The sequence below is a fragment of the Bombus terrestris genome, chromosome 7 (assembly GCF_910591885.1).
Source record: "Bombus terrestris chromosome 7, iyBomTerr1.2, whole genome shotgun sequence".
Lineage (NCBI taxonomy): Eukaryota > Metazoa > Arthropoda > Insecta > Hymenoptera > Apidae > Bombus > Bombus terrestris.
Window position 1 is genome coordinate 320,848 of NC_063275.1, and position 24,480 is coordinate 345,327.

At 35.7% G+C, this 24,480-nt stretch overlaps 1 long non-coding RNA gene across 1 annotated transcript in view; it reads left to right on the forward strand.

Annotated features, from left to right (window-relative positions):
- LOC100642354 overlaps positions 1-24,480 on the forward strand; it is a 241,003-nt gene that overhangs the window by 171,342 nt on the left and 45,181 nt on the right. The window contains exon 2 of the long non-coding RNA XR_007224791.1: positions 23,325-23,467. This is a non-coding gene — a long non-coding RNA (uncharacterized LOC100642354). The remainder of the gene's footprint in view (positions 1-23,324; positions 23,468-24,480) is intronic.

Consider the following 24,480-nt stretch of genomic DNA (forward strand, 5'->3'; position numbering starts at 1 on the left):
AGAGAGACGTTAGTAAGTCTTCATGAAAGCCTGAGAGATAAAAAATTTTTTGAAATAGATAAAATGAACCCAAGAATACCATAATGTTGGTAAGAAAACTCTGGGCATTATATTATTATATATAAATATTATAATTTATAATGAATAATTGATTGTTTAAATAATTTTGGTGATTTTTATGAATTTTAAAATTTTACCGATACAACCATAATTAGTTAATGAAATTTCAAAATGTTTTACGATATACGCACAATATATTTATAAAAAGGTTCTATAGACGTACAAGTACTTTTGTCAGTCACTGCATATGGCAATATTAATAATACACTGAACATAAACGGAAATAATTAAAAAATGTCAGGTCTGTAAATATGAAACCGGAATTTGCCTATAGATTATACAGAGGAACAATTTCTTTTATAAAACTTAGGTCTTATAGAGGAACAATTTTATGTTTAAGTGTTAAGCGAAACTGTCTCTTTGCCTGGTTTTGAGATGTAAATATGTATGTATTTTACCATCCTTATATGGTAAATATTAATATTTACTCGAGCGCTGATTATATGTTTAAATTAAAACAACTACTCTTTTGTCAACTTTACGAGGATGTAAGATTACAACAGATAATTTCTAACGTCTGCAATATATGTGCATACATTTTCAGATTCGTTTCGCAATTTTCTAATATGATCGCGAGTCTCATAGCAATGGTAATGAAAGTTTCGTATTACACACGGAATATATTCATGGATAATTTCTATGGTAAGCATTGAGATACTTTCGCGAACCACTGTAGATGGACAGAGAGACAAATAGAGGGAAAGGGAGAGGATGGATTTGAAGCAAGACAGCGAGCAGTCTGTGTACAGACGGAGTTGGTCTCGTGGAGCATAGAATCGATTTGTCGTGTTCACGCCCTCGAATACGAGGGAGACAGAGGATGGATGCAACGAGTAATGGGATGTAGGATTAACCCGGTGAAGAAGGATTGCTTGTTCCTTTCCACGAATTACCTTCTAGTCGAAGAACGCTCTCGGTGTTTGCTGGCTCTCGCGTTTTCCGTGGCACCATCTCGATGGAAATGTTGGCAGCGCCACTTCGATGTCTGGCCACCTTTAAGATCTCGACCAACTTTTCCTCGACGTTTAATCCGTTCGAGAAACGTAAATCTCGAGCATTACCGACGTTCAGTTTGTTGCGGAACAATCCTCGGATTCTAAAGTCGATGAATGCAGCCGTAGTTGGATCGTGGAAACAAGAATTTTCATTTATTGCTTTTGGTTATTGCGCTCGGACGTCTATGCGTACAAATCTAGTTGTTTATGCGCACATTCGTCGGAATTCGCATACTTCGATCTACTGCTGTATCCTTGTAGAATTTGCTTTATGGAGAAGTGGCGTGCATAAATTTTTCGCTAATTAGTTGGCAAACTTTTCGATAGAACTCGCGGAAATAGTTCAGGGTGTGGTATCAATTTATGATCGCTATTGATCGCGTTCGAGGTTGCAGATCTTGGAACATTCGATTAGCAGATATGTATGCCATTGTATTTTGTATTTCGTGTTACGAGATAATTACAAATAATTCGACATATTTTGCTCCTAGTCTTCTCTTTTTCTTATTGATATGCATAACGAAAAGATTTCAATTGGATAAGATATTACAAATTACTGAAAATTGATTCATTTTACATGTTAGAGTAAACGTCAACGTTATAAAGAATGTTGTTAATGTGATTGTTTCGTACAACTGAATTGATAATAGTTTATTTTTATGTTTTATTGTCGTATAAAATGTCCTGTAAATAAACAGAAGAATGATATAATGCCAAAAAATGGAAGTAGTTTTCTATTTCACGTTTCAAAGACTAAGATAAATTTTACTATAGCTTTGTCTAATCTTAATCGATTGATTGATTTTTACGAGTATATGAAACTGATACCGGTAAAAATCACGAAATATATAATTTATAGCGAATGAAGAATAATAGAAAATATAAAAATAGATAAGAATTTAAGTATGATATTACGCAAGTTCTGCCTTATTTTATATAGAAAATTTGAAATATAGCGCTTTTAAGATATACGAGCTTTGTACATGTACGCTTATTATTCACAAAATAAAATTGAAAATAATATCTTATATTAATTTTTGTCCATACTAACCAATTGTCATTTTGATACAAACTAATTGTCATTACTCATCAACTTTCCATACATGTATGCTCAATTTAAAGTGAGCTGTTAAAGCGTGTAAAATCTAGAACGGTAGTTTCTATAATTATTTGATTTGAAGATTTATTCGTATACTGTAACAAATTAATTATTAAATTATAAAACAATGCGACATGCTAAAACTGAAACTATTTTAAACGTTATTCCACAAATACACTTTGCACTAGTCTAATAATATGCATTACTAAATCAAAGAACATCATGCATATAATAGCTGAATATTAAATTTAATATTTAAATAATCAGAAATCAGATACAAAGATTTGAAAACCGAAAACAAGAAAAGACGATATAGAGGAAGAATAATTGCAAATAAGCGATGAATATAGAAACTATCGTATTAAATCAATACTCTGATAAAGACCAATATTCATTGGCAGTCGGAGTTCGGACCATTTCGCCCATTTAAATTCAAAACGGAGACGGTTTATATTCTTGGAATAAAACCAGAAATAGTGTGTCCCACTTCCATTCGTTAACTCGGAGTGCTTTGTCAGTGCAAGCAACTCGAGTTAGTGCGAAGAGACTGCTTTCTTCATTAAAATGTAGAGTGTTCACCTTATTACCAGCGACCGTTTTTCGCGTAAGTGACAGGCGAACGAAGAAAATGAAAGAAGAGGTTCGCTTCTACTATCACTTAATAGCTTTAATCAAATTTCCTGGTACAAAAATTTATAATTAAAAATATTATATACTTATTACGCTATTCGATATTTCATAGCGTAAACTTTCGATTGAAACAACTCAGAAATTCATTGATACCTACACTAACGCTCAAAAGTATTCAAACATTTGCTTATTTTTGACAAAATGTATTCTAATTACAAAATTGCAATCAAGTCAAACTGCAATGATTTTATACCGCATGATCAACATAGCTACGTATAATAGTGTGTTATAACCCTATTAAGTAGATCTTTGCAATATGCAATGATCAAATTGACGTTCGTAATCAACATATCCTATAGAACTATGTCATTTTGCACACTCTATATCTGTAGATCTTTTAATTTCTGAATTGGAAAGTATATAAAGCCATATTAAAACTTGTTTGGACCTATGAGATCCAACTATGGGGAAAATAAAGCGAGTAATTCCAACATAGAAATTCTTCAACGATTCTAATCAAAAACTTTAAGATCCTTAATTGCATACATCTTCATCTTGGTATGTTACCGACGAAACAATACATCGCGACCTTAAGATACCTACAGTTAAAGAAGAAATATCCAAATTCAGTAATAGATATAACAAAAATTAACAACCACCAAAACCCACTAGTTATTCAATTACTTGACAAGAGGGATCAGCAGGCTAAAAAGACATTACCCTCTAGATTTAAACATTAGATTCAGCTAGAATGAAGCACACGATAATCATTTATTATTCACGTTATAATACCACGCTAGAATAATTTATTTATAATTCTCAATCAGAATTGATTGTAAACTACTTCCAAATAGAAAAACAATTAGTTAATACAATCAGATATTTAAATAGCAAATGTATGTAGTAGTACATATAATAAATATTCAAATATATTATTGCTATATTTGTAATAACTGATTAGATTTATATAGTTTTTTTATCTAATTTGTACTTTACAATTTGTCCAGCTGGACATTTGGTCAATTTCTCTAACTTTATTGCTAAATAACATGTGGATGGCTATCCCCAGCGGGATACCATCTTCCAGTTTGTCTATTTTATTTCTTTAGTGAGTTCAGTGGGGTGTTTTCTTTTTAGTCTTCTTTCTATATGGGTTTTGCTCGTTTCAGTAGCCAGCTGGTTTGGATGCGTTGCCATTCTTTTCTCGTATCTTTTTGCGTATTTGCTGATTTCTTCTTTGACCGTTGGTATATATATAGTTCAGCGATTCCATTATAAATTAATAAATACTGGCCCTAATTATTAATTCAGCGTTAATTTGTGTAACTTGGTAAAGTTCATATACTGTCATTATAAATCGGTGAAAATATAAATATGGTGAAATTTCGTTGTAGATTATATCTGTACAATTTAATTCAAATTAATCTGAATTTCTACTCTTTTTGCAATTTTTATTAACTTTCAGAGATATTGAAATATCTCTAGCCAGTTAAAGTTTCACTTTGAAGTTAAAATATAATTTTAAAAGGCATAATGTTCGGGATTTTGTGTGGTTCTCAGTTTGCAGCACGAACGGCATGTTTGCTACTTTTTGGGAAGTTGGAATTTTCCGCACTACATATTCTAAGGTTTACAACTCGGATCGCATCGAGAGCTCAATTGGCATCCTAAACACTCGACGAATCTTCTCAACAATAAACTACGTGGTATAAAGCTCGATACTCGATGAAACTCGACAATGGACCAAAGACAATGGCGCCAACGAGAACTGTACGCTACGCACTTTCGACCATGAACGCACAAGACGCAAAACATGCGGGACACCCACGACAGTTCGACAGTTACAGGATTCGATAAAAACAGGTTCCCACTTTACAGGCTCCCGTAGACTGACAATTAGAATATAAGCACCAGGCGCTTCAGGAGACGAGACTCGTCACGCACTCGCCTAAGTTTAAACTCCGTTACTTACAGTTCACATTCTTCCGTTTATACTAAACAGTTCAGATAAACCTACTGAACACGAGCTTAATAGACATCTTTAATCTACCTCCACCTTGAGCGTTCATGTCGTTCGAGTTTCGCGACCTCAACCGAACAGTTGGAACCTGACTGATCGCCACCTCGTTGATAGGTTGCAACGCATAATTTAGTAATAAATTACAAAAATATGTTATACAAAAAATTTCCAAGATAATTGGTATGCAACATTTAATGCCGTACAATATAAGCTTGCCACTTCATGTAACAAATAACGTTTTTCCACATTATTACACATAACAACGTATCCGCGAACTACTCGCAAATTATAAATTCTCCTGTCGTTATACCGCACAATTTATTCGCAAATAAAGCTTTATCGGGTACATTATTAAAATTACTTTCCGCAATCTGTCGCACGCAACGTTCGTTGCTGTCATTATAAACTTTTGACTCTGGCGAATTTCTCGTTTATCGTATTAAAATTAACAGCAAACGAGATCGACCAGGCGACGAGATTTAAGCAAGAGAAAAGAGCTAAAAAGAGAACAGAAAAAAGAACAATGTTATCGAAAAAAATTGCAATAATTTTATCGTTGCTTTTCCAGAGAGATGTATCTCGACGTGTTCTGACGGGGGTCAAACAAAACGCAAAATAAGAGCACGTAAATGTATACGGTATGCCCGTACGAATGTGAAAAAAATGCAAAGTGGACAATATATAACTGATTAGTTTTTTTTATTAATTGTTATTAATATCCTTACTAATTTTTATATAAAATGAGAAACACGCAAATCTTTTATATTAGCCTTTTATATAGAAGACTAAAGAGAAAACACCCTACTGACCTCACTAAAGTAATAAAATAGACAAACTCGAAGATGGTATCGCGCTGGGGGCAGCAGTCATCCACGTGTTATTTAGCGATAAAGTTAGAAAAATTTGCCGAATGCCCAGCTGGACAAATTGTAAAGTAGAAATAAAATAATAAAAAAAAATCTCTAGACGGGATTAGATGATCTGTTTAAATTATAGAAGAGCTTAGTCGTATCGAGGAGCTGAATCCTTTGACACGTTGTGAGAATGTACAATTTTGGAATGTCCAATTCTAATCCATGAAATAGTCGCTTGGTCTCTCCTGGGAAGTGTACTAATAGACTGCTTATGTTAAAATATGACAGCAACGTATGAGATCTATGGACGTAGAATATACATAAAAAATATGAAAAATATGTCAATAACATGTTTGACATAAGTTTGGTGTGTTGGATATTATTTATTATACAAAATTTAGCAATAGATATTTAACAATACTTTTACATTATTTTATGCGATAATAAATTATAGGCGCCTTGTCAAAATTTGCAGTTAGTAACTGATAGAATTTACGTCTCCAGGCATTTATTTTTTTTTAATTTAAGAGAACATGTCCTATGTTTACTAGTTATTCACCTAATTCACGTTGCAGATAATTTTAATCAAGCCGGACCATTCTCATTAAGTCTGTAAGTATGAAACCGGAATTTGCCTATAGATGACCCTAGCTGATAATTTAGTTATCACTAAACTGCGTCATTGATGCCAAAAGTCTTTGTTGGCATCTCACAAACATTCTCGACTCGGAACAATACAAGTTTCATACAACAGCATAGTTTGTAATAGCGTTGAACATGTCGAATTTTGTGCCTGGAAACTACGATTTTCGGACAGCATTGATTTTCTGTTACCATTTGAAGAAAACTGCTGCAGAATCGCATCGAATGCTTGTCGAAGCTTACGGCGAGCATGCTCTTGGTAAATCACAGTGCTTCGAGTGGTTTAAAAAATTCAAAAGTGGCAATTTTGACGCGAGGAACGAAGAACGTGGATCGGAAGGGCGTGATCTATTATGAGCTGTTAAAACCTGGCGAAACCGTTAATACTGAGCGCTATCGACAACAAATGATCGATTTGAATCAAGCTTTGCTTGCTTAGAGAATCAAGAATCAAGCTTCATGATAATGCACCATCGCATACAGCAAAACCGGTCAAGGAAACGATCGAAGCGTTCAGTTGGGAAATACTTTCGCACGCGGCTTACTCACCAGACTTGGCTCCGTCCGATTACTATTTATTTGCATCGATGGGACACGCACTTTCTGACCAGCATTTCACTTCTTACGAAAATGTACGAAAATGGCTCGATGACTGGTTTGCCTCAAAAGAGCGACAGTTTTTTTGGCATGGCATCCACCAATTGCCAGACAGGTGGGGAAAATGTATAGCTAGCGATGGGCAATACTTCGAATAAAATATTCTTAATCATTTTCATACAATAAATTTTCTATACTAAAATTTCGGTTTCATATTTACATACATGGTAAACTAACGTACACTTAACCAACTAAACATTACAAATATATCGTAACATCTGTTCTATATTTCATATCGATCACTACTACTGCTATCAGCAGTTTACACAGTTATCATAAGATAAATCTAATGAGATAAATATATCACAAAAATACGTGATATGCAATATGTTTTGTATATAATATATATGTAATTTTGTGTTTAAAAATGCAAAGTAAAGAACATATTTTTAGAATCTTTTAACCAAGCTACTTTGGTTTCGTTTCGCTGCTTGCATTCTAGAAATATAGATACATTCGCATGAACATCAGCAGCCTAATTACATATTAATTTTCTGCACTTCTTTCAAATGCACTAATCTTATTTTCGAATCTTCTCAAAGGTGTATTATAATACTTTGGTGATTAATAGGTAAATTGTACGAACAAATATATTGACAATGATTATTATTATTATACGTCAAATACAACTTTCTGATATTATATACCATACATAGCTTGCAAAAAATAATAAATGATTTATGTCAAAGAGCGCGTTGTTTTTTACTTTATATAAAAGTTAATGACAATAGGTTCTTAATCATTTAGATGTATGTATATCGTTCACCGTATATAAAGGTTGAAAAATGGTCGAAGAAAACCACCTATTTTCGCAGTCGAGCCGATATTGCAGTCGAAGCGATGTAATCTCGTAATGCCTCGTGCCTCGATTACTTCTAATGGCTTTAACCTGTCACCCCTCGTGGCCAGTCTGTCAATATTTATAAGGTGTTTCCACCTATGTTATACGTTATTGCGTTCTAGGTGAGAGGATCCGACGGAGATTGCTTCTTTCCTTATTCCTTTTTGGTACTTTTATAAGTCACGAGCGAAGTTAATGGCTATCCTCTAACACTATTCCTCTAATAGTCTTTGTCGATTTCACGATAATTGCCTTCTTACGCCTTAAGGGTTATATTATTCGTCTTTATTGCGTAGAATATAGAATTCAAGTTGACATATAAGCCAACAGCATCATTCGAGGGTTCAATGGGATGGATGTTGTATTAGAAATAGATTTTAATTCGTAAAATATTAAACATTGCTACGTCCTACAAAATATTTCCAACTCGTTCGTGTTTTATTATCGGAAAAAGATCTTTTATATTTAAGAAGAACATAAGGATCTCGTGTTTAATGTAGGTGATTTCTTGCGTTGAGGGATTAATAATTTTTCGGCTGGTATAGAATCTAACGATAGAGACTTTTATATTAAATAATAAAATGAAATTACATAACATCACCGACTCGCTTCGGTTAATAACAAACCACTAAGAAAGACACGCGAAGGAACGTCTCCTTCTTTCTCGATCAGGACCGTCCAAAATTATTGCTATTCTATAAAACTGCCGCCACGTAATTGTAATAAAATTTGACGTTGTTCGCATAATATGCTCCGTGGTTGATCGTTGCACGAAGGTAAATATAACTCGACATAAATATTCAATGAGGGGAAGAAAAATACGGAAATATATAAATGAGACAAAATGACGAGTTCGAAGGAAATTGTACGTGTCGAAAGAAAGCCTGACATTCTGCAATCTGTTTTACGCTGGTTCGTTGATTTTCGAAGCGGCCTTCATTTTTTTATACTTCCTTTTCTTCCCGCTGTAACATTCTCGTCTCGTTTTATTTTCTTTTTATTCATGTAAATCGTCCTGGGCGTATTGTCAAGAATCGCGCGAATGGAAATGTAGCACTGTTGGTCTCTCTTTCAACGTTGAAAGTCTTGCTTTTTATCGTTTTCTCGTATCAGCAATCAGTCTTAAATCGCTCCAATTTTTCCAAGTATCTTTCTTTTATGTCTCTTCTCTTTATTCTCTTCTCCTTATTAATTCAATTCCCCCTTTTATTTCCTGAAAATTATGTCCGTTACCAAAAATTGCCTTGTCCGAAGTTTTATAAGCATAATAAGAATTTTTGCTGTATATGTGTAAATTACATTATTAAGTCTGGGTTGTTCCTTTTGAGTCCTGCAAAATTCAATCGAACCTTAAAGAGATGATTTTCCCAAGGGAATAAGGTAATCTGGAATTATTGACTTGTTTATTATAATTATTTATTATTTATTATGATCAAAAAGTCTATCTCATTGTCTCATTTACTCTTTGAAAATAATTATGTGTAGAATATATATATATATAATATATGGCAAATTAATTATTGCGAGAATATAGTAAATTGCTCGTTTTATTGATCGTATAGCATAATTTTTAACATATTATAGCGTAACTGACATTTAAAAGAAACAAAATTACGAATAATATCGGTACATTCAGAATATTGTGTACAAAGATTGTGAAATGATAAGAGACGGTTAGTTTGTTAATTGTTATTTCATTTATTTGTTTACTTACTGATTTATGCATTTATTTGCTTACATCTATGTTTTATATTCTGATTATATAATCTCATTTGAGCATATGATAAAGCAAGTGTTAATTAAGTGTGTATTAAGAAATACAGATACCTTATCAAATGGTAATATATATATATATATATATATTATATATGTATATATAATATGTATATATATATATATATGTATATATGTATATATAATATGTATATATATATATGTATATATATATAATATGTATATATATATAATATATAATATATATATATTAAACTTTCTGTTTTAACATCAATTATTTAGAATTAGTATGATCTAATATGCAGAAAGAAAGATTAATTATTAAACAATAAATGATTAGAAAATATAAAAAATTTCATCTTTCAAGACAATTGAATAAATCCTGGAGATTCTTATTATTTCTCCAAGTTTTTGTTAAAAATATTTTGTTATTCCTAGAAATATTGCCAACAAAGAAAAAACAGAATATCGTTTAATCTTGTTATTTAGTTAACAACCACATACATCTGTCTGTAATATTGTTTCGATTACATAATAAATATTTTGAATTATTAAAAAATTCAAATTAATAACCAGTAATTATCAATAAGAATTATTTGTAAATTTCATTCGAAACCTATCTGTTTCATCTATCGAATTCATAATTCTAAATACGTAATCATACGACTGTCATGGAAATAGGAGAGTGAAAAATAATATAATTAAACAGATACTATTAATAACAAAGAACACAAAGACAAATTTCATGTCACTTAATCTTACAACAGTTTAGAACTTCGTCAAAAACAATTAAAAACCGACCATTGAGAAAGAAAAGCAACCTTAGAGTCTATATCCAAAGAGAATTCCTAAAAATTCATTCTGCAAAACGATAAAAGCGTCGTTAACCAGCTAGTTGAAATGGAGCCATGAGAAAAGCATTAGACGACGAGCTGGTAGTAAGTAAATTTTGCTGTAAAAAATCGAGCAACGTGGAACTTCCAGGATAATGGCGTTTCGCATGCAGCGGTGGAAACTTTTCCCATAACGAACAAGAATAAAGCGATTCGAAAGGAATGGGAGAAAAAATTATAGCGAAACTCCAAAAGAAAGGAGAACAGAGAGAATCGAAAAGAATTACCAATCAAATTTCTAGACATTATTAATTCTAACAAGTTCCATTTAACACTATATATTTACACTATATATTTACTCTTTAGAAGCTTCGGAAAAATCAAAGCATCTCTCCATTTGAGTAATTAAACGCTTTAGTAAACTATGAAAAAGAGAACGAATAATAATATCCAAACTTGATACATTTCATGCGAGTTATCGTCAATGACAATTTTTATTTTTTATATTCCTGTTATATATTGTTACGACATTTTTGTGAATATTTCCAGTTTCTAGTAACATGATATTAATCTCGAATACAGTCACAATTTAATACATTACCAGCTCTAATCGTTCTTCTGAAGAGCAATTTTAAGAAAATTGCTAGGTATAATATAGGTATATTATAATATGTTGCGTTTCGTTATACATTTTTTTTTATATTTATTTCTTATTATTCGCAATTTGTCCATTTTGGACATTAGGTCGAATTTTTTAGCAGTTTTATTAACATGTTGGTGGCTATCCCCAGCGGGTTACCATCCTCGCGTTTGCTAGGTTATATCCTTCGTGAGGTCTGCTGGGTGCTTCCTTTTTAGCCTTTTGTCTTTCATTATAAATGAAACTACATATTCTATTCTTATAATCATGACTAATTTTTTGTTTTTTATTTTAGTGCATTATAATCAGTACCATTATACTTTTTCGTTCGTTATTAAATGAAAAATTCATCTCGAAAGTGCTAAATATAAGATAAATGTTTCGATGCTGGTGGATGTGACACAGAATATATTAAAATCTACTATACAAAAATCACTCTACTTAAAGACATGACATCAATCATGCATGGCAGCAATTTATCCACAAGATGAAAGATCTTGTTCTTTATAAATTAATGAAGATACACGATGACATTGATGCGAATTCTCAACTAGATGACTATCAGTCAGGTTGCAACTGATTGGTTGATATCGCGAACCGTGAACGTAATTGTCACGTAGGAGACACAAGAAATCACGAAATTAACAAATAACCGATGATTTCCTCGCGTCGTAGTTCGAACGTTTTGTGAGTAAGGTAAAAAATTCGGACTTTAGACATTTTTTATTATTATTATTTAATTTGTACTTTACAATTTGTCCATCTGGACATTTGGTAAATTTTTCTAACTTAATTGCTAAATAACATGTGGATGGCTACCCCAGCGGGATACCATCTTCGAGATTCACTATTTTATTTCTTTAACGAGGTCAGTTCTTTTTAGTCTTCTTTCTATGAAAGTTTTGTTCGCTTCAGCAGCCAGCTGATTTGGATGTGTTGCCGTTCTTCCTTTGTATTTTTCTGCGTCTCGATAACTATTAGAAATAGAAGGATTGCGTCAGTAGGCGAGTTTTGTGTGACAAATCCTGAAAAGATCAATGTGTTTAAATAATATATTAACAATTGAAACTTCTTTTTCTAATTTTTCTTATTTCGTGAAATTTTGTTGGTATAAACTATCTAAACTCAAAATATAGATGTAAATTCGACCAATCGCGAGGAAACACGTCAACGGCAGTCGTAAATTCCCGTTACGATTATAATAATCGACGCCGCGAGTAGATCGATCCCCTGATTTCCGTTAAGACAATAGGGGTGGTTGAATTAATATAACTCCGTGATTTGCAGTGTTATGATTATATTTTTCTCCAACAACTTCGTTTAATCACACACAATAGTAACGTCGCTGAGTATGAGGATTGCCTGGATCTTGCTCAGATTCTGACTGCCAATCTGATAGAGGAAGGCTCTCGTGTCGTAGTAGATACGACGATTGATCAGATCCGACTTTGACTGAATCGAATCAACAGAATCAACCGAATGACCGAATGAGGAGACGTCGACTGCTTGACTCCGACTGTGCGACTTGAGTGGCTTGAATTGACTCGTACCGACTCGAACGACTGACTGTGAGAGCTATGGGAACTCTAGGCACCGTGAGAGCCGTAGGAACTCCGTTGTGTGTCTACCTGTGGGACTTACGGTGGACGTCTCGGGATGAGAGAGGTTTTGAACGAAGTAAGCTGATTCGTTGTTCATACTTTTCGTTAGGAAAGGTGAGGACAAGGATCCGCGCTACCCATTGGCTAAGACGTTAACGGTTGAAGTTGGGATATAGAAGCATCCTACCGGCATGACTCGTGGGAAAATCCAGACATTTCTAGTTTATCAGTTCGTTCGTGAGTGCCGAGGCGTGCAGACGTGTGTCCAGTGCCCGGCAAAGTCCACAAAGCAGCAGTGACCATCCAGTTGCTGCTGAGTGCCGAGACGTGCAGACGTGTGCCCAGTGCCCTGTGAAGTTCACAAAACTCCACGTGACGCCCATCTGTCGAAAGCGAATCCAACTAACCTAGCCAGGGGTCAACAGCCTCTCGACTAGTTCTTTCACACTGAATTAACTAGCTCGATGATGGCTCTATCATTTCCAACAGGCTCCCCGGAGCTAAATTATAACACCGCCATTTTTCCTCCCCCGTGGCAAGAGGGCAACACATCTATCCTGGTAAACGACCATCACACGAAAAAACGAAAGCTCGAACCAACCAAGACAAATGTAAACAAGAGTCAAACTAAACCATCAGCCAGCCAGGTGACCACCTACAATAGATTTTCAATACTGGAGTCCACGGAAGACTCCATGATTACAACCGAAAAGGTAAACAACCTCCATAATCAAAGAATTCCCCCTCCCCCACCGATATTCATAAACGACGTAATCGACATTCAGTCAATGATTAAGACTATCGAAAAAGAAATCAGCAAAGAGGACTACAAGTTAAAGATTAACAACAACCACGTGAAAATACTGCCGACCCACCCAGACGCCTATAGAAAGTTAACCAAGCTATTAAAAACATTAAACGCTAAATTCCACACATACCAGCTCAAACAAGAAAGACCATTTCGAGTGGTGCTACGCAACATCCATCACTCAGTTGATCTAGACGAACTAAAGTGCGAACTGTCAAACCACGGCCACGAAGTAACTAATATCAGCAACATTAAGCACAGAATCACAAAAAACCCACTATCCTTATTCTTTATAGACTTAAAACAAAAAACAAACAACAAAGAAATCTACAATATCAATCGGCTGATGAACTCCATAGTTAAGTTCGAGCCACCTCTTGTAAAGAAAGAAATAATACAATGCAAAAGGTGCCAAAGGTACGGCCACACGCAGAAATACTGCAATCACAACTTCCGGTGCGTAAAATGTGCAGGTAATCACCCCACTGACCAATGCACTAAACCCCCGGAAACCCCCGCCAAGTGTATCCACTGTCAAGGAGAGCATCCTGCGAACTACAAAGGATGCTCAGCCTACAAATCGCTACATAATATAAGGTATCCAAAACTGAGACCCAAGGACACAAACATACAAGAACCTAAACCCCAAAAACTCACCTCACCAACAGTATCCTATGCGAAGGCAACGCAAGGAAACGTATACAACTCGAAAACACACAGTGTACACACAGAAAATAGAATTCCCACCCCACAAAGCACAGACAACTTTACCAGACTCGAAAAACTTATCGAGAAGCAAACTGAGCAAATTAACAACTTGCTGTCACTACTCACACTCTTCATGGACAAATTCATAAGCACAGAAGCAAAATAAAACCAATGCGAATAGCTCTGTGGAACGCCAACGGTCTAGCTCAGCACAAATCTGAGCTAGAACTATTCTTAAAACAACAACAAATCGATGTGATGCTCATATCCGAAACCCATTTCACCGACAAAAACTACCTCAAAATACACGGCTTCAACTTCTACCACACCCGACACCCCAGCGGAAAGGCTCACGGCGGCACCGGAATCATAATCAAGTCAAACATCAAACACTACGAACTTCCACCATTCCAGAAAGACTACCTCCAAGCAACAAACGTAGCAATAGAAGACTGTCATGGTACAATCACCACCTCAGCTGTATACTGCCCTCCCAGACACTCCATCGCCAAAGAAGACTTCGACCACTTCCTGGACACCCTGGGCAACAGATGCATAGCCGGAGGAGACTACAACGCTAAACACACCCAATGGGGTAGCAGACTGGTTACAGTAAGAGGCAAAAACCTCCTCAACAGCATAATATCCAACAACCTCAACTACCTTACCACATACGAACCCACACACTGGCCCACCGACACAAACAAAATACCCGATCTCCTTGATTTCTTCATAACTAAAAATATCTCGCCAAGACACGTCCTAATCAATTCCTCGGCTGATCTCTCCTCTGATCATTCCCCCGTGATAGTAACAGTCAGTTCAACTATCATCGAGAATACACCTAATGGCTCCATTCATAACCAACACACCAACTGGCAGCTCTTTAGAGAAGTCTTTACCCACACAACTTCAGCCTCAACCTCACTAAAAACCAATGACGAAATCGAAGCAGCCACGGAATACCTAAATGCGAGCATAATAAACGCTATCCGCGTCTCCACACCGGCAAAAACGTCCATCAGCAACCACGAATACCCCCAGTACATATTAAAAAAAATAGCAGAAAAACGTAGACTAAGAAGGATATGGCAGACCCATAGAACACCGGAGGACAAACGCAAACTAAACAACGCAACTAGAAAACTATCCAAAACCATAAAGAACTACAATAATGACCGTTTTCACAAATATCTCGCCAGCCTGTCCCCCACAGCCGACTCAAACTACTCACTATGGAAAGCCTCCAGGAAACTCACGCGCCCCCCACAAATAATACCTCCAATCCGCCGCCCGCAGGGTGGATGGGCGCGTAGCCCTATAGAAAAAGCCAACCTATTTGCCAAACACTTGACTGAAGTATTCCAACCCCATTCCTCCATAGCTACAGCGGACGTCACCGAATACCTGCACACTCCCTTCCAAATGTCCCCTCCTATCCAACCCTTCACTTCTGCAGAGATCATAGAAGCTATCCGTCGCCTAAACCCCAAGAAAGCAGCAGGTCACGACCTAATAGGAAATAAAGCAATCAAGGAACTCCCCATAAAAGGGATTGCACTCATCGCATCAATATTTAACGCCATCCTCCGCCTTGAACACTTTCCTAAGGCGTGGAAAATCTCACTAATCACCCTCATCCCCAAACCCGGTAAACCAATATATGAAGCCAGCTCCTATCGCCCAATCAGTCTCTTACCTACCCTGTCTAAACTATTCGAGAGACTGCTCACGAATCGTCTCCTTCCACTCCTAGAAGAATTGAAAACTCTCCCAGATCACCAATTCGGCTTCCGAAAACAACACTCAACAGTAGAGCAAATCCACCGCATAACCCACATGATCAGCCAAACCTTTGAAAAGAAAAAATACTGCTCAGCCGTATTCCTAGACATCCAACAGGCATTCGATAAAGTATGGCATGAAGGGCTACTCTACAAGCTTAAAAAAATCCTACCCCACCCATACTACTCCATCTTAAAATCCTACCTAACCAACAGACAATTCATAGTTAAATGTCTAGGCGCCACTTCCGCAACATTCCCAATAGAATCCGGCATACCGCAAGGTAGTGTCCTCGGACCCCTACTATTCTCCATCTACACTGCCGACTTACCCGTACCAAACGAGGTAACAATAGCAACATTTGCCGACGACACAGCACTATTAGCTACCCACGCAGACCCGGCAATTGCCTCATCCACTCTCCAGCGAAGTCTCGACTCCATGGAAAAGTGGTTCCAAAAATGGGGTTTTAAAATAAACGAAAAAAAATCCTCCCATGTAACCTTCACGCTCCGAAAACAAACCTGCCCCCAGGTCACCATTAACAACACAATAATCCCAAGCAAGGACTCCGTAAGATACCTGGGCATGACCCTGGACAGGAGGCTAACCTGGAAAAAACATATCTCGGAAAAAACAAAGCAACTAAAGGAAAAACTAAGAAAATTCTATTGGCTCACGGGCCGACGCTCCAAACTAAACATACAGAACAAAATAACCCTCTACAAGACCGTAATAAAACCTGTCTGGACCTACGGAATCCAACTATGGGGAACAGCAAGTAACTCCAACATTGAAATACTCCAACGCTTCCAATCGAAAACGCTAAGATCCCTATTAAATGCACCCTGGTATGTTACCAACGAAACAATCCACCGCGACCTCAAGATACCTACAGTCAAAGATGAAATACACAAGTCCAGAAGCAGATATAACACAAGAGTCAACAACCACCACAACCCACTAGTCACCCAACTACTGGACACGACGGACCAGATCCGCAGACTAAAAAGAAAATACCCTCTAGACTAAATCCTTAGTTTCTACTAGAACCAACAATATAAAACTATTATAATCCATGTCATTGTATCACGCCAAACTAAGTTACTGAAAATTCTCAACGAGAATTGATTGTAAATATTCTAATAAATAAAAAAAAAAAAAAAAAAAAAAAAAATTTCTAGTTTATAAATGCCTGGTTTTCCATATCATTAATTAACAGTTTTTCCCGTTATAACTACCAGCTTTCTCCGTAATCTTTAAGAGCGTTCAATAGACCTAAGGACCTTTTTAAGTACCAGCTATAAACCCAAAATACTTGCAGGATTCAAGGTTCCTGCAAGCTAATGAGACTCGGTTTATGGTGGGCCTTAGATTTATCGAGGGTTTCTCTAACGACGCTTGGGTCTTGACGATCAGACATTAAGGTACGTCGCCCGGACTTTTTCACGCGACGTAACAATAGATAAATCAAAATTTTGATATTTTACAAATTAACGTGAGTAATTATTATTTAAGCTTGTTCGAACAAGATGTTCATCTATGGTGTTAAAACAAAATTTTACGATCTAATATGGATTTTATCCTGAATAAAGAATGTCTATCAAGCGATCCGTAAATGTAGCGATGAAGAAAGATACGTGCCAAATATTCATGACTGTCATTGGCTATCAATCTACAATTTCGTCAAAATCGGCGTACCACGCTTGATGATATTCCTTGTTTAAATAAATTATAACTAATCGATAGGTTCACAGAATGTAATAACTTTACAACGAGAATTCATTATTGACGTTACTTTCGTGGCTCCTCTTTTTCATAGAAAATAAAAAAAAAACTTTGTTTTATCGACGTTTGCATGATAAAAATTAAAACGGTTCAGCTATCCGCTGAAGCTGTCGACGAAAAGCGATTTCGAAATGGAGACCAGAAGCCTGGCTATATTTTTTGTATGTTCCTCCCCATTTTTAAATAACTTTCGAGCTAGTATTTATCGCACATTAAAAAACAAACGTACTGTATTCTCTTTTTTTATCATTCTACAACGCTGATACAACCAGCAGTACAAGCGATACAGGGTGTTCCAGAATAAGTAGAAAATATTTTTAAGTGGTTTTAACTAATCAAACCAGTGAAAAAAGTTCGTATTAACATATGTTCTACATATTTGACTTTGTCTTTGAATTACAGCAAGTTTTTTATCCTTGTAACCTGTTTCCTGGTTGTTTCCAGGCAGGGTTTAAATAAGTCTAGCACGTAAGATCCACCCGTGCGAAACAAAATCGTTATCGCTGGTAAGGGGGTATTGTAACAGCACCCGACAACGGAACTTTCCGACGGTTTCTTCGATGTAAAATATATCACCGAAGCGTAAGGTCGACATGCCTAATGAGCCATCGATATCCCTACGGTGCTTCGGCCGAATATTTGGAAAGGGGCAACCGTTCGTGCCAACGGTCGTGGACGTCTAACGGATGCGCGCGTAGTGGGGATGCCGAGGGACAACAGAAGAAACGAATTGTATCAAAGAAACATTCGAGTTTTAACAGCGAAGCGAGAGAATGTAGTTGTAACCGAAAAGCGAAAATAGTGAGAATTTCACGAAACGAGTGTAAGGCCCGTTAAATAAGTATATCGTTGAACAACAACATGAGTATTTCTTTGGCACCCTACACCAAATACCACCTCATAATTGTGAAATTGGGTTGGAATTGAGCTGAATCATTGTCCACAATGAGCGAAGGATCAAACGCGTATAATAACGTTGTTAAGGTTGAAGAAGGGTGCGTTGTTAACGATAAGCTGAAGCGAATCAAAACAATGGAAGTTACGGAGCTGAAAGACGAACTCAGAAAACGAAGATTAATGGTAAATGGTAAATAATGGTAATGGACAAATGGTAAAAAGGAAGAACTGCGAGATCGTCTAAGAGTTTCCATCGCCCTTGAAATCGAGTACGGTGAGGACGAAGGAGACAAAGGGGAAGAAAATGAAGAAGAGCGCGATGTGACCAAATTTGCGCAAAAAGTAGACTCGTACAACGTACATAAGGAGCTGTCGCGTCAAACCAAGAGGAAAACCGAGACATACCAAGAGTATGTCTGTAAAATGTTCTACATAGCTAAACAAGCGAATATGGAAAGTTCTTCCGTAATAAAATACATCATCGACGGAATTCGTGACAAGGAAACCAACAAAATGGTACTATACGGCGCCAAGAATATTCACGAGTTAAAAGAGAAGCTTAGCCTGTACGAGGCCATGAAGGAAAACGCAAGGACGAGGAGTAAGCGAGTCGAAGAAAAATTCAAGAGGACGAGAGGACGACGGTGCTTTCTATGCGGAAATAAATATCATCTGATTGTGAACTGTCCGATGAGAATCAAAGGTGTTAGATGCTTCACATGCCAGAAATACGGACACATTGCATCGCAATGCAGATAACACGAGTAAATCCCCTAAAGATGCGTCACAATCATTACAGACGAAGCGTTGTAGAGACGTTAAGATCGAAGATTGTGAATTGACCGAGTTAGTAGACACCGGTAGCGAATTGACTTTGATGCGAACAAAATTTCGCGACATCGGGTCCGAAAGTAATTGTACAGCTGGACAATTTTCGACAAACGTTGTGATAGATGATGTGAAGTACGTTATAATGGCACATATAGTGTCAAATACCTTGATGCAATATTCGTTGATCATTGGTACAGACTTTCTAATTACCATCGAAATAAACATAAAAGACGGAGACATTTCCATTGATAAAATAGATGGCAAAGATTATAACAGATTTCCAAAAGTGTCTAAAATAGAGAAGAAGTAGAGTAGAAGTAGAGACACGAGAACTAGAAGCTAAAATGAATTTAATTCAGCAAGACGACATTCCTGTTTATGAAAGACCGCGAAGACTATCTTCTTCGGATAAAGTCGAAGTCGATGATCAGATTAAAACGTGGCCAGAGAACGGAATAGTCGTGAGAAAATTTCAGGTGGTGCGAAAGCGAACCATCAGTCAGGGCGTTTAACAAGAAACGCAAGAAGACGACAGTGTACGCAAGCCGGTCCTGGATTCCACCCGAAGTTCCTTGGGCAGTATTATGTGATTTTACTGAATGACCGCTACACGGTGCAGCGAGAAGGCGAGCACGAAGAACCGCAAACGACTTTCACGGCGGCTGATTATATAAAGTTGTGGGTTATTGATGAAGACAGTGCTATAAGTGAAACTAATGATGGTGAGCACACTAAGGTCAGATGTTTATATCAGAATGGCCGAGTGTAATACCATGGAATAATCATTTAACAAAACCGAACTAGGAGTACGAACTACAGTGCAGGTAGAAAATGAAAGTGCCAAGGGGTCAGAAGGGATAGAAAATTTCAATGGGCCATGTGGCCCTAAGATATGTCCGTGATCCTTTAAAAAGGTAGATACTTGGAAAGGCGTATCGATTAATCGTACCGATGTAGTTCCTTTAGTTATATTACATTAATATATTAAGAATACTATAAATATAAGGAATTTATTTTTAAAAAATTAATTTAGTCTGATAAATTTAACTACTTATATTACTATTAATATGGACACCAGAAGAATCTTCCATAATAATTTTTTAATTAATAATATCATTAAATAGACAAGTTACAAACTGCAGATTATAAAGTTAGATTTTACAGTTTCATAATTTTACGTCAAACAGAATAATAAGTTAATAGGTTATAACTTCTTCTCTGTAAAATTTTGCTAATATTTTTCACTTCAAGTGTACAAACGAGACTAGATGATAACATTAAATTGAAATGACGAAGAACAGGTTTCAACCATAAGATCAAGTAGAACAGACAGCTTTATAGTCAGACACATACGCCTATAAAAAAATAGACAGGCAAGTGTGTAAGAAGATTGATCAAATATGAAATATTAATGAAGTGTGCAATTATATTAACATTATTCTTCGTGAATATTATTAAACACGAAGAGTACACGAATAATTTATCTTAATTGTAAATAAATATCTATCAAAAGATAGCTAGAAAATGAATAAAAAAGAGTCATTATACATACTTAAAACTATATATAAATACTGTGATATATTATACTAACTGAGTAATACGAGTAAGCCATGATTGATTAAGCAAAACAAATGTAATATAAGAAAATACCTTATAGTATAAATATAGAATATAGAATTTACGACTCTCGTTGGCGCACTCTACGGCGACTCAACTATTGTAGTATCGGGGACATTTAGGTATAAATTTTTCCTCGTACTATTTATAATTTATTTACAATAAATAAATTAAACAGATATTAATTAGACAGAAAACGTTGGTTGTTTAACTTGAACTAAACGCAACAATCTTATTTTACTTCAACCACTCTCGCAACTCGACAACGCTAACGACTCAATCTCTCAGCAACGCTAGCAACTCTCGCAACTCCACAACGCTAACAACTCAATCTCTCAACAACGCTAGCAACTCTTGCAACTTTACTCTTCGACTTCTCGACTAACTCCGACCTCTCGACTCACTCTCACTTCTCGATTCACACACTCTGACCTCTCGGTCAACACTCTTTGAACCCAAATCGTCCCTCTCCATAGCGTTATTTTTTCCTCTCTTTAATCTCATCGTGCCAACGCTTCGCAAGAACTAGGTAACCTTAGTCACATAGGCTTTTTTCCCTATGTAAACTAACGACCGAAGGACAGACGACACTGTTTTGATCGGTCTCTAATCCGGCTTTTTTTTACGATACTACACTATATATGTACTAATTGCTAAAAGAGTCGTTGGTGATTATTCTCTTTATTATAATCATTATAATTATAATTATATAATTAAATTATATTTTTATGTAGCACATTTATACAATAATTTTTTTCTTTAATAATAACAGTAATAATAATTTAGAAAAGGTACGTTAGCGTTGAAATTTTTTCAAATAAGAATGTAAAAAAAATCGAAATATCTTATTAAGTTTCTTCCATAAAGTCGAAAAACTTTCATTTGAAACATTTTTTAGCATTTCTGTTACTTAAAGAAATAATCGTGTGTACACATTTAAAACGGACATATTGTACATAACTTATATGAATGTATCGCTAACTCCTATATTGTTAACCTCGAATTTTTGTACTTCAATCTCATTCTCACCTTGGCAGATAAAAATGATTCGCAATACTTTAAGGAAATTGTTACGCCACGAGGCTTAACACAGGCTGTATTTTCTAACCGTCACTCGCGGCCCTACAATGTCTCAGTCAGATCGTCTTATCTGACCGCCGAATCACATACAATGTATCGACGAGCGCATAGCTGTCGCCAAGCAGCGAGTTCTCGAAACGTCGAATTTGGTCCGTTACGTTTTCCACGCGAGAACAGACATACGTGATCATAGGCGCGAACGGTGGCGTGACCTAAGTGTAGTGGGGGTCGTCTTAAAGATGAGACAAAGAAATCATCCAAAGTCGATCAGTTCCTTGTGACGCGTCGAACATAACACATTGAGTGAAACATTCGCTTATTCTATTAAGTATCATATCGTGCTACGTCCACCAAGAGACTAAGCTCAATTGTAAGAGCCTTGCTCTATATTGTATACATCTATATTATCTGCGTGCGATAAGGTTGTTAATTGTTGATATCTTTTCAATCGTATAGACTAAGTGTTGGAAATATACATTATTATAATTCTGTGACTCTCAGTGTTATACCGCATCAATCACCCCGATTATCCTAACCGAAATACGGGGATCGAACTATTCGTGGTGTCGATTATTCTAATCGTAACGGGAATTTACGACTCTCGTTGACGCGTATTCTAACGACCGCGTCTCCCCGCGATAGCTCGAATTTTACAGAAATGTTCAACATAAAATTTACAAAACATCACGCATCTCAATAACAAATTTTCTTTTCATATGTAGTTCAAACTCGAAATATTTTTAACGCTAAAAAGGTACAATTGGCTAAAAAATGACCGAAAGAAGACGATAGAGTTAAATCTTTCCTGTCGTATACGTTTTCCAATAATTTTATTTCTCTAACGAATACATGAATTAACTATTTCCTGCCATTTCTCCGTTCAGAGAATTCCCATTTCGCGAAATTCTCCTACTTCTGAAAATTCTAGATAATCCATCATTCATCATCCCATAAAAGTAAAATACTCCTCGACGTTCGTTCTTCTAATAAAATTATTCCTACGATATGATCAAAGGATAAAAAGTTTGCCTTTAGCCATTGATTTTGATTGGTGAAAAAGCTGATCAAAAGATTGGTTTCGTTCAATTTCAGTCGCCACTTCGTCCGCCGACTTCGTTCTCTAACATTGATTTCAACTTTTTAGTTCCAGCAAGAACGACCGGGCAGGTTCTCCTTGGACAAGTAGACATTGACGTCCAAGAGGACGCCGAAAATGAATTAACGACGGAAGAATCGTTGCCGAAAAAATGCATCGTCGATGACAATGCATATTCTCATGGTCAGACGGTACGTAAACAAACCTATTTACGATCAATTTCTCTTCCTTTCGCTTTTTGTACTTCAGCAAATTGATTTTTCCGATCACGAGATATCCGAACTGTCCATGAAACGATGCCAAACGATTCTTATTTTCGTATGCTGTGTAAAATAAAGTATCTTGATACTTTAAAGAATAAAAAATAAAAAAGTAAAAAAGAATAAAATTGATAATGTTTGCGTCCACCAGGATTTATACGTATGAAATCCAGCAGAAGTTTGCTCCTGCTGTCAACCGAAATGTTTACACATATCGTTCGATAAAGGGCTTTGAAAAATGCACCGGATATAGAATATTCGTCGGATCTGTCGCAAAATCGTTTAGCCATGTTTAAGCCAATTACAATTATACGACATGAAACTTTTATTTATGAATGTAACCTATTTGCGTTCTAATATTATTAGCTTATTTTTATATACAAGCTTTAATAATTTAATATTTGTTACTTTAACATAGGTATTTCTATCTTCTAATATTTTCGATTTTGATTTTAATATAGAAACTGGAATCTCGACTAATTTTATCAAATATTATGTATTCAGGGATACTGAAAATAGTATTACTTAGGTTAAGCAGTTGAGAGAAATTATTTTTGAAACAGCAATTTTTAGTTATGGATGATATGATTAAATATCGTCAAATAACATTGAAAGAATGATATTTTTCAGACATGGAATATTATGAAAAATTTACGTTCATTTTATTGATATTTTCTATATTGAATCAAATTTTAGAAAAAGCTACATAAATATTCAGCAGAAATTTGAAATTGCACAGTCGAAGCAAGACAAAATTTTGATAACATGGAATAGAAGTACGAAAACCAGTTAATAATCTCAGAACTAATATGTTTTTAATCTGTAACAAAAATTATCATTTCATTAATTATTAATAGTAGTCGATATAATAATCGATAATAGTCTAAATTGGTTTTCTATATTTATATAAACTATATAACTATATTGTATATTCCTCAAACTTT